The sequence below is a fragment of the Pleurodeles waltl genome, chromosome 10 (genome assembly GCF_031143425.1).
Source record: "Pleurodeles waltl isolate 20211129_DDA chromosome 10, aPleWal1.hap1.20221129, whole genome shotgun sequence".
Classification (NCBI taxonomy): Eukaryota; Metazoa; Chordata; class Amphibia; order Caudata; family Salamandridae; genus Pleurodeles; species Pleurodeles waltl.
In genome coordinates, this window is record NC_090449.1 from 203044721 (window position 1) to 203057051 (window position 12331).

Here is a 12331-nt window from a genome sequence, read left to right on the forward strand (position 1 = left end):
ATTGAAAGATGTACTGGAGGCTGCCCGTGAGCTGGGTAAGCTGGGACAGTGGATGAAACCTGAGAGAGCCTCGAGGTCTAATGGCCACACAGGCAATAATAGAGAATATAGGAGAGACATGTTTATGGCATTACTGAAGGATAATGTCAACAAGGAGCAGACTGATGGGAAAGATAACAAAAGTTTGTGGGAGATGTACTGTAAGCTAGGGCTGGACAGAAAGGAGGGCTGCAGGAAAATGAACAAGCAGGAAAATAAACAAGTGAATAGAGACCAGCCACAGATGCAGAAGGAAGGAAAAGAGAGGGAGAAAAATGTTTCTTCACGAGGGAAAGAGGAGGAAGATTTGTACAGCGATTGGTTAACTGCTGAAAACAGGGAAGGAGAGGAATCGCCTCATAGATATGAGAGCATATATCCAGCCCTGATTTCGGCAAAAGTTGAGAGGTTTAAATCAGATTAGAAAACAGGCCAAGTCCAGTACAGGGATGGGCTCGTAAAGATAAGAGACCTCATGATGATTTAGAAATCCATTGGAAACTTAGAAATGTTCAAAGGGTCCGGGCCTTAGTTGACACTGGAGCGGAGGCCTCTTTAATTTATGGAAAATCAAAAAAGTTTACTAGTCAGCACTACAACATCACAGGTTTGGGTGGAAAGCAAACCCCGCTATGCAGGCTAAGGTTCAAATGAAAATAGGGAGAATGGCAAAAAAAGAATATACTGTTTAAATTTTGCCCCTCCTAGAGTATATATTGGGAATTGACATTCTGAAGACGATGACTTTATACTTGGATGCTTGTTGTTATCAATTTGGATGAAAGCAATATATTTCAGTGGCAGCAGCGAGGGTGGGTCATGTGAAGATACCCCCAGTGAAGGTGCCCCCAGCAAACAAGGTGGTTCATTTGAAACAATACCAAATTCCAGGAGGGCATGAGGACATAAGTAAGACAATACAAGAGTTTATGGAGGTAGGTGTTGTGGCTCCAGTCATACCTGAGTGGAACAAACCTCTGTGGCCCTGTTATGCTATCTGTATTTAACGTGTTGCTCCATCTTGATCACTGACTCAATTTTGTGCTTAGCTTCACATTCCGTCTGGTATTTTTCCACGCACAACTTATGCAACATGTTTTTCGCTCCTCTGGCTCTTTCTCACCTAGGCAGGGACATAACATGGAGGAGTGAGGGAGAGATAAGGATGAACCACAGAATATTTTGGTACGGCAGAGAAGAGTTCAGTCTTGGGAGCGCACCTTGGGATGTGGCAAATCTCTAAACGTGCTCTTTCAAAACTAACCTGATACAACCAGCGTTTGAACAACAACTTACCGTATGGGAGGGGGAGTTTCTAGATTTCTCCTCTTGAGCTTTTTTAAATTACTTAAGAGGGAAGCTTGACGACCGGGGTTGGACAGAACTAATTTCCGGGAGGTGGACACCTTGCTCGGATCCCATTGTGGGTAGTTCTCCCTTTTTACGGTCGTTTGGGCTCACGACTTGAAGGTGGCAAAGAGATGATGTCTATTTCAAGCCCATGGTGATGCATTTTTAATTCTTAATTTTAGCTTTGTGCTGTGCACGAATATATAATCATTACATATATATTATCCATGGTTGAGGTAGTGTATTTTCTTTGCTTGTTTCTATGATCATTAATATTCTACTGCTGTGATTATTTTAAGAAGCGCACTTTTGTTGCTACATTTGACCTAAATGCTCACATTATGCTTTCCCAGTACGAACCTTGAGAAGTGCCTTAATAAATTCATTACTCAGACTAGAAGTGCTGCATCTTTGGCATTCCTTTTATTTTGTCTCCTCTCAGTCTGAAGTCCAAAAAAACACTTTGGCATAGTTGGAAAGGGGGAAAGGTTGAAAAGTGTAAGATTTAAAAGTGAAATATGTTTGGCAAGAAGTCAAAAGTAGCTTCACAAACCATTTCTAAAAGTGCATGTGAGATTCCAGGGTGGATCAAAGAGCCTTATAATGTCATGGTGCACAAGTGGTCGTGTGGGTCAGGGCTGTCTGAATGTTGGGATGAATGTCTTAATGATGCTGAACCTACAAATGTGTTGATATGTTTACAAAAGGTCCCTTTTGAACGAAGTGGTGATTTCTCTAGGCACAAGGGGTTGGATACTGCTCTCTGGCTACAGAAAAATTCATGAGAAGCAAAAGCTGTTTGAACAAGAGAACAAGCTATTAGAAAAGCAGTTAGTTGAAACTAAAAATACTGTAACTATGCTGTCTTGTCAGAATAAGCTATTGCAAGATAAGGCTCTATCAGATCGTGGCAGAGAAAGGCGCTATCAAAGTAGTGCAGAACAGATTTTGAAAACAGAGGGGGAAAATAAATCACAAGAAAGTTAGTTTAGCAATTGCCAAAGCAGGATTAGATTGGAATCCGGTTTTATGGGACATGAATATTTGGGAGAGTACTGACTTTTCAAATTCTAGTGACGAAGTGAAGGAGCACCTAATTTATCACAATTGGCAGTTATGGGATGCAATCAAAAGTATCATACGGAATCAGATTGGCCACCAAATGATAAGCCTTGGTAATCATTGAGAGATGCTATGCAAAGAATTAAGAAAGAAAGTATGAAAACTGCCATTCTATTAGATGAAGCTCACAATTTGTTAGAGGCTTCACTGGCCATTTCAGTACGAAATAAAATAATTTGCCCTGCCCCTCCAGCTTACAAGCAAGTAATAATTACTCTCCTAATTAATCAGACAGGGCAGAGAATAAAAGAGGTCTTATAGACAGTTTGTGAGCTAGGAGAGCTGGAAGATTGGAGTAAACCAGAGAGAGCCTCGAGATCTGAGGGTCGCGTAGATAATAACAGAGTATCTAGGAGAGACATGTTTATGGCATTACTGAAGGATGGTGTCAGTAAGGAGCAGATTGATGGAACGGATTCCAAAAGCCTCTGGGAGATGTACCATAAAAGGGCCTGGACCGAAAATAAGGTAGCGGTCGAGTTAACAAGCAAGATAATAAACATGTAATTCAGAGACAGCCACAGAGGAAAGGATAAAAGGGAAAGGGAGAAAAATTTCTCTCCATAAGGGAAAAAGGAGGAAGATTTGGACAGCGAGTGGTTAACCCTGCAGATCAAAGAAGGAGGAGAATCTACTCACAGGTATGAAAGCTTATTTCCAGACCTGACTTCGGCAATAGTTGACAGGTTTAAATCAGATTAGGAAACTGGCCAAGCTCTGGTACAGGGATGGACTCGTAAAGATAACAGACCCCATGTTGATTTAGAAATACACTGGAAACACAAAAATGTGTGAAGAGTCCGAGCATTAGTTTACACCGGAGAGGAGACCTCGTAAATTTATGGAAATCCCAAAAGTTTACTGGTCAGCACTATATCATCACAGGCACGAAGAGATACATTTCAGAGGCAGCCATGAGGGTGCGCCGTCTGAAGATATCCCCAGTGAAAGTGCCCCTGGCAACCAAGGTAATGCACCTGAAATAATACAGCATTCCAGGAGGGCATGATGAAATAAGTAAAACTATACAAGAAATGATTGAGGCTGGTGTAATAGCTTGAACCACCACTGAATGGGACAATCCTCTGTGGTCCGTGTGCCGAACTGATGGGCGCTGCAGAATGACCATTGATTACCGCAGGCTGTATAAACATACACCCCCATTTACAGCTGTGGTCCCTAACACCATCACTTTGATTGAAAGAATACAGAAACATAAAGGGACCTGGTATGCTACCCTGATATTGCTAATGCTTTCTTTTCTATACCATCGGCCCATGAGTGTCAAGAATAATTTGCTTTTTCACATTCTGGCAGACCATTCCGAATGTTCTCATTTCCTATGGGGTATATACATAGCCCCACCATCTGTCACCGGCTGGTGGAAGAGCACCTGGATGAAGTATCTGTCCTTCCAGGAGTGCAACTGACTCATTACATTGATAATGTGATGATTCAGGGAGCGACACAAGAACAGGTGCAGACTCAGTTGGAGCGGGTTGTGGAACTCTTGCAGAGTAAAGGGTGGATGATTAATACAGACAAGGCTACACAAAACAATACATGCCCACGTTGTTGAACAGAACTTGTGTTAAGTGGCAAGTATGTAATTTTAATGCTACAACGATGCAGAGCAGGTGGCAGAAAATTGGAAACTAAGATTATAAACTTTAAAGCAGGACAAATATGTATATCTGGAAAAACATATATTACTATTGCTATCATATTTCATGAGGGAGTTAGTGTTACATCTGGTCACTACACTGTCTAGCTAAAAAAGTAAACGTAGATGGACAGAATGTAATGACAGCAACCTCAAATGCAAGAAAGTCCTACTTTTCAAGTTACCAAATTCTTATCTTTTGTTTCTGGAACCAAAGTTCTAAGGAGGATTACTGTTGTAAAAAAATGGTATAGTGTAGTTGTACTAAAAGCAATATCAGTATTTATGACATCATACGTCCTACCAGGGGTGGTGTCTTTATAAGGTTTTTCATATGATGGTGTGTCATATATATCTATTAGTACATCTAATGATGAATGTCCCATTTTGAGCATAAGCTTTTTTTTGTTTTTAAATTAGTAGAGCAAATATAGGTAAAACAATCATTTAAAAAATTGTAGCAAGTGCAAAGCACAGTGTTGCTTAATTACAGCAACATAGGCCCTCATTTAGACCCTTGTGGTCTTTTGACCACCAGGGTAAATGTGGAAGTCCCACCACCAACAGGCGGGTGGTGCAGACCGCCACATTATGAGTGTGGTGGGTTGGCAGAGACCAACTCGCCACATCTCCACTTATACCGCTATGGCGGTCGGAACCGCCGGGCCAGAGATAATCATCTCTGACCCGGCGGTCAACAGAAGACCGCTTGCGGTATTAGGAGCTGGCTTTCCGCCATGGTTTCTGCGGCGGTAGCACCATCACGAAAATCATGGCAGAAAGGCTACCAGTAACAGGGAACTTCTTCCCTGTCACCAGTAGGCGGCTCCCCCACCCTCCCCCCAGCAAGCACTAATCCACCCTACCCCCTTCAGCCAAAGCGCCCACCCACCCACCCTTCAGCCACAGTTCCCCCCCACCAGCCACAGCATCCCCGCATACATGCAAACAGACACCCACACGCACCAAGCATACACCAATTCACCTACACTTACATACACGCTTTCACTCGCACGCATCCCTACACGCATTCACAACAACATTCATACATGCATCTATACACGCATTCACAACAAAATTCATATATGCGTTCAAGCATGCATACTCACACCTATCCAAACACACATACTCACACGCACACACTTACATGCAGACACGCACTCACTTCAACATTCAGACACACACACAACCACGCATACAAACATTCATGCATACACGGAGACACCACACACTCATACACAAACACACACAACATCCCCCATCCTCCCAACCCCACGCCTGTCAGACGAACACCTTACCTGTTCCAAGGAGAAGGTCATCTGGCAGGGCACAGGAAGGGGCCTTCAATCCTCCGGCAGCGCCCAGCCAGCAGAACACCACCAATCAATCAATCAAAAAAAATTATATAGCGCGCTTGTTGGGGGGCAGGAGGGTCACTGTTCGAACAGCCATGTTTTGAGTTTTTTTCTGAAGAGCAGGAGGTCTTTGGTTTTGCAGAGGTGGGTGGGGAGGGAGTTCCAGGTTTTGGGGGCGAGGTAGGAGAAGGACCTGCCTCCTGTGGTGGTGCATTGGATGCGGGGGACTGTGGCTAGGGCAAGGTTGGCTGATCGGAGGTTGCGGGTGGGAGTGTGAAAGCTCACTCTTTCGTTGAGGTATGTCGGGCCGGTGTTGTGGAGGGATTTGTGTGCATGGATGAAGATCTTGAATGTGATTCTCTTGTTTGTGGGGAGCCAGTGAAGGGTTTTGAAGTGTGGTGAGATTCGTTCGTGGCTGGGGAGGCCAAGGACGAGGCGCACGGCTGTGTTCTGGATTCTCTGGAGTTTGCGTGTGAGTTTGAGTGTGGTGCCGGCGTAGAGGGCGTTACCGTAGTCTAGTCTGCTGCTGATGAGTGCATGGGTGACTGTCATCCTGGTTTCTGGGGGAATCCATTTGAAGGATTTTTTTTAGAGTGCGGAATGTGAGGAAGCAGGAGGAGGTAAGAGCATTGAGCACCAGGCAGTATTATGGGTGGCGGGGCTGGTGGTGAAACTGCCAGACTGCCTCCGCCCGCCAGCACGACTACTGCTGGATTTCCGCCCAAAGCGTGGCAGAAATCCGGCAGTACCCATGATATGCACACTATGGCCCTCATTACGACTTTGGCGGTTTTTCATGAAGACCGCCAGCACTAGCGATCTCCTGACGCCCGCGGCTTTGGCGGTCTTCATGGAAATCCGCCAAAGTCGTAATGAGGGCCATAGTGTGCAGGTCTGGGATTTTTATCTACAATCTATATGATTGTTTTTTTTCCCACTATGAAGGATGATTCTTTATACCTTACATAATTTATTGAGTATCAGTATAGAACCTGAGAACAGTGAAAAAAGAAAAAAAGGAAATGCTTATTTTTATTATAACATAGCATTGAAAAAGAAATGTGTAGCTATTTGTTTGCATTATGACGTTATGCATTTTTAAATTTTCAAGTTTAAATTGTAATTTTGTAAATTGCAATACTAACTCAGATTTTTTTTTCTTTTTATACAGATCAATGCCACCATCTGTTGGAGTAATGTAGTTTACTAGCTAGTTCTTGCAGTGTTGTTCCATAACACTGACAGCGTGTTCCAGACTACAATTTAAAAAATACACCAATTTACAAATTCAGACGCCCATTTATACTCCAATACAGTCACTCACACACTGATACTGTTATTCCTACACCCAGCCACACAATGATACATCCATTCAAACATTCAGGCAAATGCCGATACTGCTACTCACACACCCAGCCGCACACCGAATACAGCCACTTACACACCCACTCACACACCGATACAGCCACTCGGACCCCCAGCCACAAACTGACACAGCCAGTCTTACACCCAACTACACATTGATACAGGCACTCACATACCCACTTAAACACTGATACACCCACTGACAACCGAGCCACACACCAATACAGCTACTCAGACAAACCCATTCACACATCGATACAACCACTCAAACACCCAGCCGCACAATGATACAGCCAATCAAATAACCAGGCACTGATACAGGCACTGACAGACCACTCACATGCCTATATACCCACTCACACACACCCAGCGCCACACCCCAATACAGCCACTCACACACCAATAGAGCCACTCAGACACCCAGCCACACACTCATACAGCCAGTCACACACCCAGCCACACACTGATACAGGCACTGATACACCCACCCACACACAGATACAGCCAGTCACAAACCGATATAGCCACTCAAACACCCATTCAAACATTGATACAGACAGATAAACATCCATTCACACACTGATACAGCCACTCACACACACCCATTCAAACATCGATACAGCCACTCACACACCCAGCCACACAATGATACAGCCACTCAGATACCCAGACACATCCTGATACATTCACACACACACACACACACACACACACACACAGCCACACATTAATATAGCCACTCACACACGGAGTCACACTGATACCGGCACTCACCCACCCACTTACACACCGATACAGCAACTCTAACACCCAGCAACATACTGATACAGGCACTGACACACCCACTCACACACTGGTACACTCACTCACACACCCAGCTACACACCGCTACAGCCACTCACACACCCGGTCACACACTGATATAGCCACTCAGACAGAAAGCCACACACTGATAGAGCCAGCCACACACCGATATGGCCACTCACACACTCATTCGCACATTGATAGAGACACTTACACAGCGACTCACACAGGAATGCAGCCACTCACTCACCCAGCCACACAATGATACAGCCACTCAAACACCCACACACAAACCAATAGTCTCTCACACACCCAGCCACACACTAATACAGACACTCACACACCCAGCCACACACTGATACAACCACTAAGACACCACCCACACTGTGATAAAACCAGTCACATACCCAGTCACACACTGAAACAGGCACTGACAAAACCACTGATGCACTGATGCAGTCAGTTGCTCAACCAATACAGCCACTCACACAATCATTCGCACACTGATACAGACACTTCCATACTCACTTACACACCGATACAGCAACTCACACACCTAGCCACACAATGATACACCCATTCAAACAAACAGGCACCGACCGATACAGCCACACACTAATCCAGCCACTTACTCACATATCAAGCCACACAATGATACAGCCACTCAAACACTCAGGCACAAACCAATACAGCCACTCGTGCTGATACAGCCATTCAAACACCCAGCGACAATGATACAGCCACTCAAACACCCAGGTACACACCGACACAGCCACTCACACACCAGTACAGCCACTCACGTACTCAGCCACAAAACAATACAGCGACTCACACACCCACCCGCACACCAATACAGCCACTCACACACCCAGCCACACACTGATACAGCCAGTCACACACCCACCAATACAGTGATACAGGCACTGACACACCCACTCACATAATGCATACTGATACACCCACTGACATACCCAGCCACACACCGATGCAGGCACTCACACACCCACTCACACCGAAGTAGCTACTAACATACCCAGTCACACAACGATACAGCCACTGAGACATGCAGCCACAAAAGAATGCAAGCACTGACACACCCGCTCACACACAATACACCCACTCATACACTGATATAGGCACTCAAACACCCACTCACAGACTGACACAGCAACTGACACACCCAGTCACACAACCGCACACACACTACACACTCAGAGAGCAACTTACAAACCAATTCTTACACCCACACAGAAACTCACACACCAATACAAACAATAAAACACCCATTCCAACTAACATATATGTACACATAAAGGAACAGGTATTCAGGCATTCCCAAACATATAACATATAGTTTTTCTTTTTTGGACCAGAAAAGGAGGTTCTAAGAAAAACTCTTTTTTTTTTTTAAACTTTTTTTGTGTTTTGAACATTTTGTATTTTTTTAAATGTTTTTTTTTTTGTTCAATGGCCAATAGAACAAGTGTTCTTTAAAACAAAAATGTAACACGTATGGCACTTTGCAGCCTGAGTAACACGAGGGACGGACTGCTCCCTAAAAGTCAGCACTTTGTCACAGTGTGGGCAAAATGTTCCTAGGTTGTAAAATGCAGGAACTCTTTCAGGCAAATGTTGTTGGACTTGAGCTGACAGAGGATCACCAAGCGCTACCTGTGCCGCACAAGATTCATGATTGTGGTGCATTGTGTTGCCTCTCCGCTCTTGCAATCTGGCAAGGATATATTATCTTTAAGTGTTTTAGCATTCGGATCATTCCATGTGAGTACTTCTGGGAACTACCACGCAACAGCTCCTTCTTGCAACGGTTGCACCTGACCTTTTTTGCCACAACCTTTTACTCACCTGTTGGAATTGTAAAAAAATTGCCAGGTGATTGACTAATCTTTTCGTGGGAGTTCACCTTTTGAAGAAGAGCTGTGTAAATCCTGCTGTTCTGGAATACCTCCAGATGCCATTTTTAGTGTTCTACAAAATACAAACAACAATCCAAAAACAAAACTGTAGATGCATTGTGTCAAAAATGTTATTTCTTACAACCACACCCAAAAGAGAAAAAAACTGGGAGGGGACTTCCTGTACAGAACCATGAAAGGTGTTTCAACCAATAAAATTCCTTTGTTTCTGTGTCACTTGGGATTTGCAGTGCCCAATATCAATGCAAATCTAGAAATATGTAATAAAACAACCTGTTTCGTGTGTTTGTAAAGCACAAAAAAGTGCCTGTGGGCGTATTTGCGCTAGCCTTGACAAAGAAAGAAAGAAGGGAGGAGGAGTCTAGAATGCTGTTAATGGGTAAAAAGCAAGTTTTAAGCAATTTTCTAAATATTAAGATATCAGTACCATTTTTCAGCCTCGACAGACGCACGTTCAATAACTTTGTGGCTTTAGTACATACCAGCCAAGATTGTCCCGGATGTATTTCTGAGCCGTAATATGTAGGGCCTTAATGGTGATACAAAGGTCTTTAAATTCAATTCTTTTTTCCACTGGTAACCAGTGGAGATCTTAAATGGCCTGTGAAACAGACCGATATTTAGGAATCTACTTCAGGAGCTGTGCGGCCACATTCTGTAGTAGTTGTAAATTTTATCTCATGCCTAACTACAAGGTATTGCATAATCCAATTTAGCCAAGACTAAAGCAGTAATTACTGTCTTTTGGAGTTCCACTGGAATGACCTGGCAGACTTTCCTGATTAGCCTTAGAGTCAAAAAGGTCAAAGACACCAACATATTGACCTGGTCTTCAAACGGAAATTGATTGTCAAAGATCATCCCCAGTTTTTTCTGCTTTCCGCACAGGTAAAGGAAGAGCACGCAGATCCTGGGGCTGCCATTCCAAACATGTTTGTGGAATTTAAAAGGTTGTGTCCACTTCAGCTTGTCCACCTTAGGAGTGGGACCAGTGCCCAGTACATGCATTTAACATGGCTTCTCTGTGTGCTTACTATGTCTCAGAATCAACAGAGGCATACCTAGGGAATTTCTGGAATGTACCTGATGTGACGGTTCGCAATGGATTCACGAATCCAAACAAACATTTAAAAAATAGAAACATGATACTTTGTTTTTTAAATAATTATTGTTCTTTAATTTGATATATTTAAATACTTTTTTTAATGTAAAATAATACTATATTAAAATCAGTTGAAATATCTAACATTAAAGTAATATTTTAGTTAGGTGTGTTTTACTAAGTTAGCTTTTTTTCAAAAGGAAATACAGAAAATCATTAAAAAAAAAACTTATTCAAAATAAATCACAAAAAACAAAGCTTACAGGAACGTTAAAGTTAGGAAATAACGTTAAAAAAAGTAGAAATTGAGTTAAAAAACAAAGGTTACAGGGACATTATAGTTAGGAAATATAATTTTAAAAACCTTAGAAATTCACTGAAAAAACAGTATTATTGTGTGTTTTGCTGTGTTGTGCTGTTGATACAACGTTACCCACATTTTTTACTCCTTCAGGCCTACGTGAGGTAGTTCCTTGCCACAAGTAGGCTCTTTCATTTGTTCAAATTATCTTCCCCCCCTTATTACGGGCGGATTGTCTATCTGCTCTTTGCATGATGTTTAGGGATCCTAGGTCCTGAAGAATGCCCCCAGACCTTCCTTGGCTCATGGTAGAGGGCAGAAACATGTCTGCCAATTTTTAGATAGGCGACCCAGTGAGTCCTTACTCTCACCAAGGTGTCCCATCCTTGTTTTTAATACACCAGCAGGTGTTTTTATATTCCCTTAGCTTAGCTGGATCCCACTAACTCCAGATTAAAACACATTTACGCACTCCCTCCCGTTCCTTTAACGGTGAGGTTGAGTCCGCCCAGGTGGCACTGTCCTACCTGGGTGGGGCTAGGTGGTCAAATGATGAAGCATGACACTATATAGTGTGTGAGACCACCTAGTCCGTAAAGGAAATACCCCCTCCCCTCACTCAGCCCCCACAGCACCCACACTCCACTTTTTTGACACCCAGCGAGGTCTAGGAGCCCACAGATAATTTCTCGTGACTTTAGCTCCATATCATTGGTGAACCCCATACTGTTCTGTGTTGACTGGTTTTAGATGTAGGGAGCTAGTATGGGTTGATTCCCACCAAATACATGTTTCTAATCTCCCTTAACTCTCCGGTTGTGTTACGATAAATATATATGTTAACATACAAATAAGTTGTTAAGGTTACGCTTAAAATGATAATAGTAATTTAAACTTAAAATTAAGTATTTAGGTAACTAGTAATTGTAAGTAATTACATATAGATTCACTAGTACATTATAACTAATTAGTTTTACTATATACTGTACTGTACATACTGTACAATATGGGCTTATGATATAAACATTTTAAAAGTTTATGTAGGGGCTGTAGTGTTTTTTTAGTGTTCAGAGAAAGGTAGTGCATAGGGACAGTAATGAGCTTTTAGGGTTTCTGGAATGACTGTTCAAATGGGTAGTTAGGAGGTTTTTCCAGTCACTGCCTATCAATCCACTTGCTCGGATCACAGATCTTTCTGGGAACACTGGGTACCAGAATGGTGGACTAGGAGAAGTTCTACAAGGCACAATCAGGTTTGATTTTTTTCTTTATTTTGTTTTCACTATCAACCCCTCA

The 12331-nt window shown here is 43.0% G+C and overlaps 1 protein-coding gene across 2 annotated transcripts in view; it reads right to left on the minus strand.

Annotated features, from left to right (window-relative positions):
* The window catches only part of SNX29 (sorting nexin 29), a 1353458-nt gene that overhangs the window by 1122431 nt on the left and 218696 nt on the right, over positions 1 to 12331 (minus strand). The window lies entirely within an intron of this gene.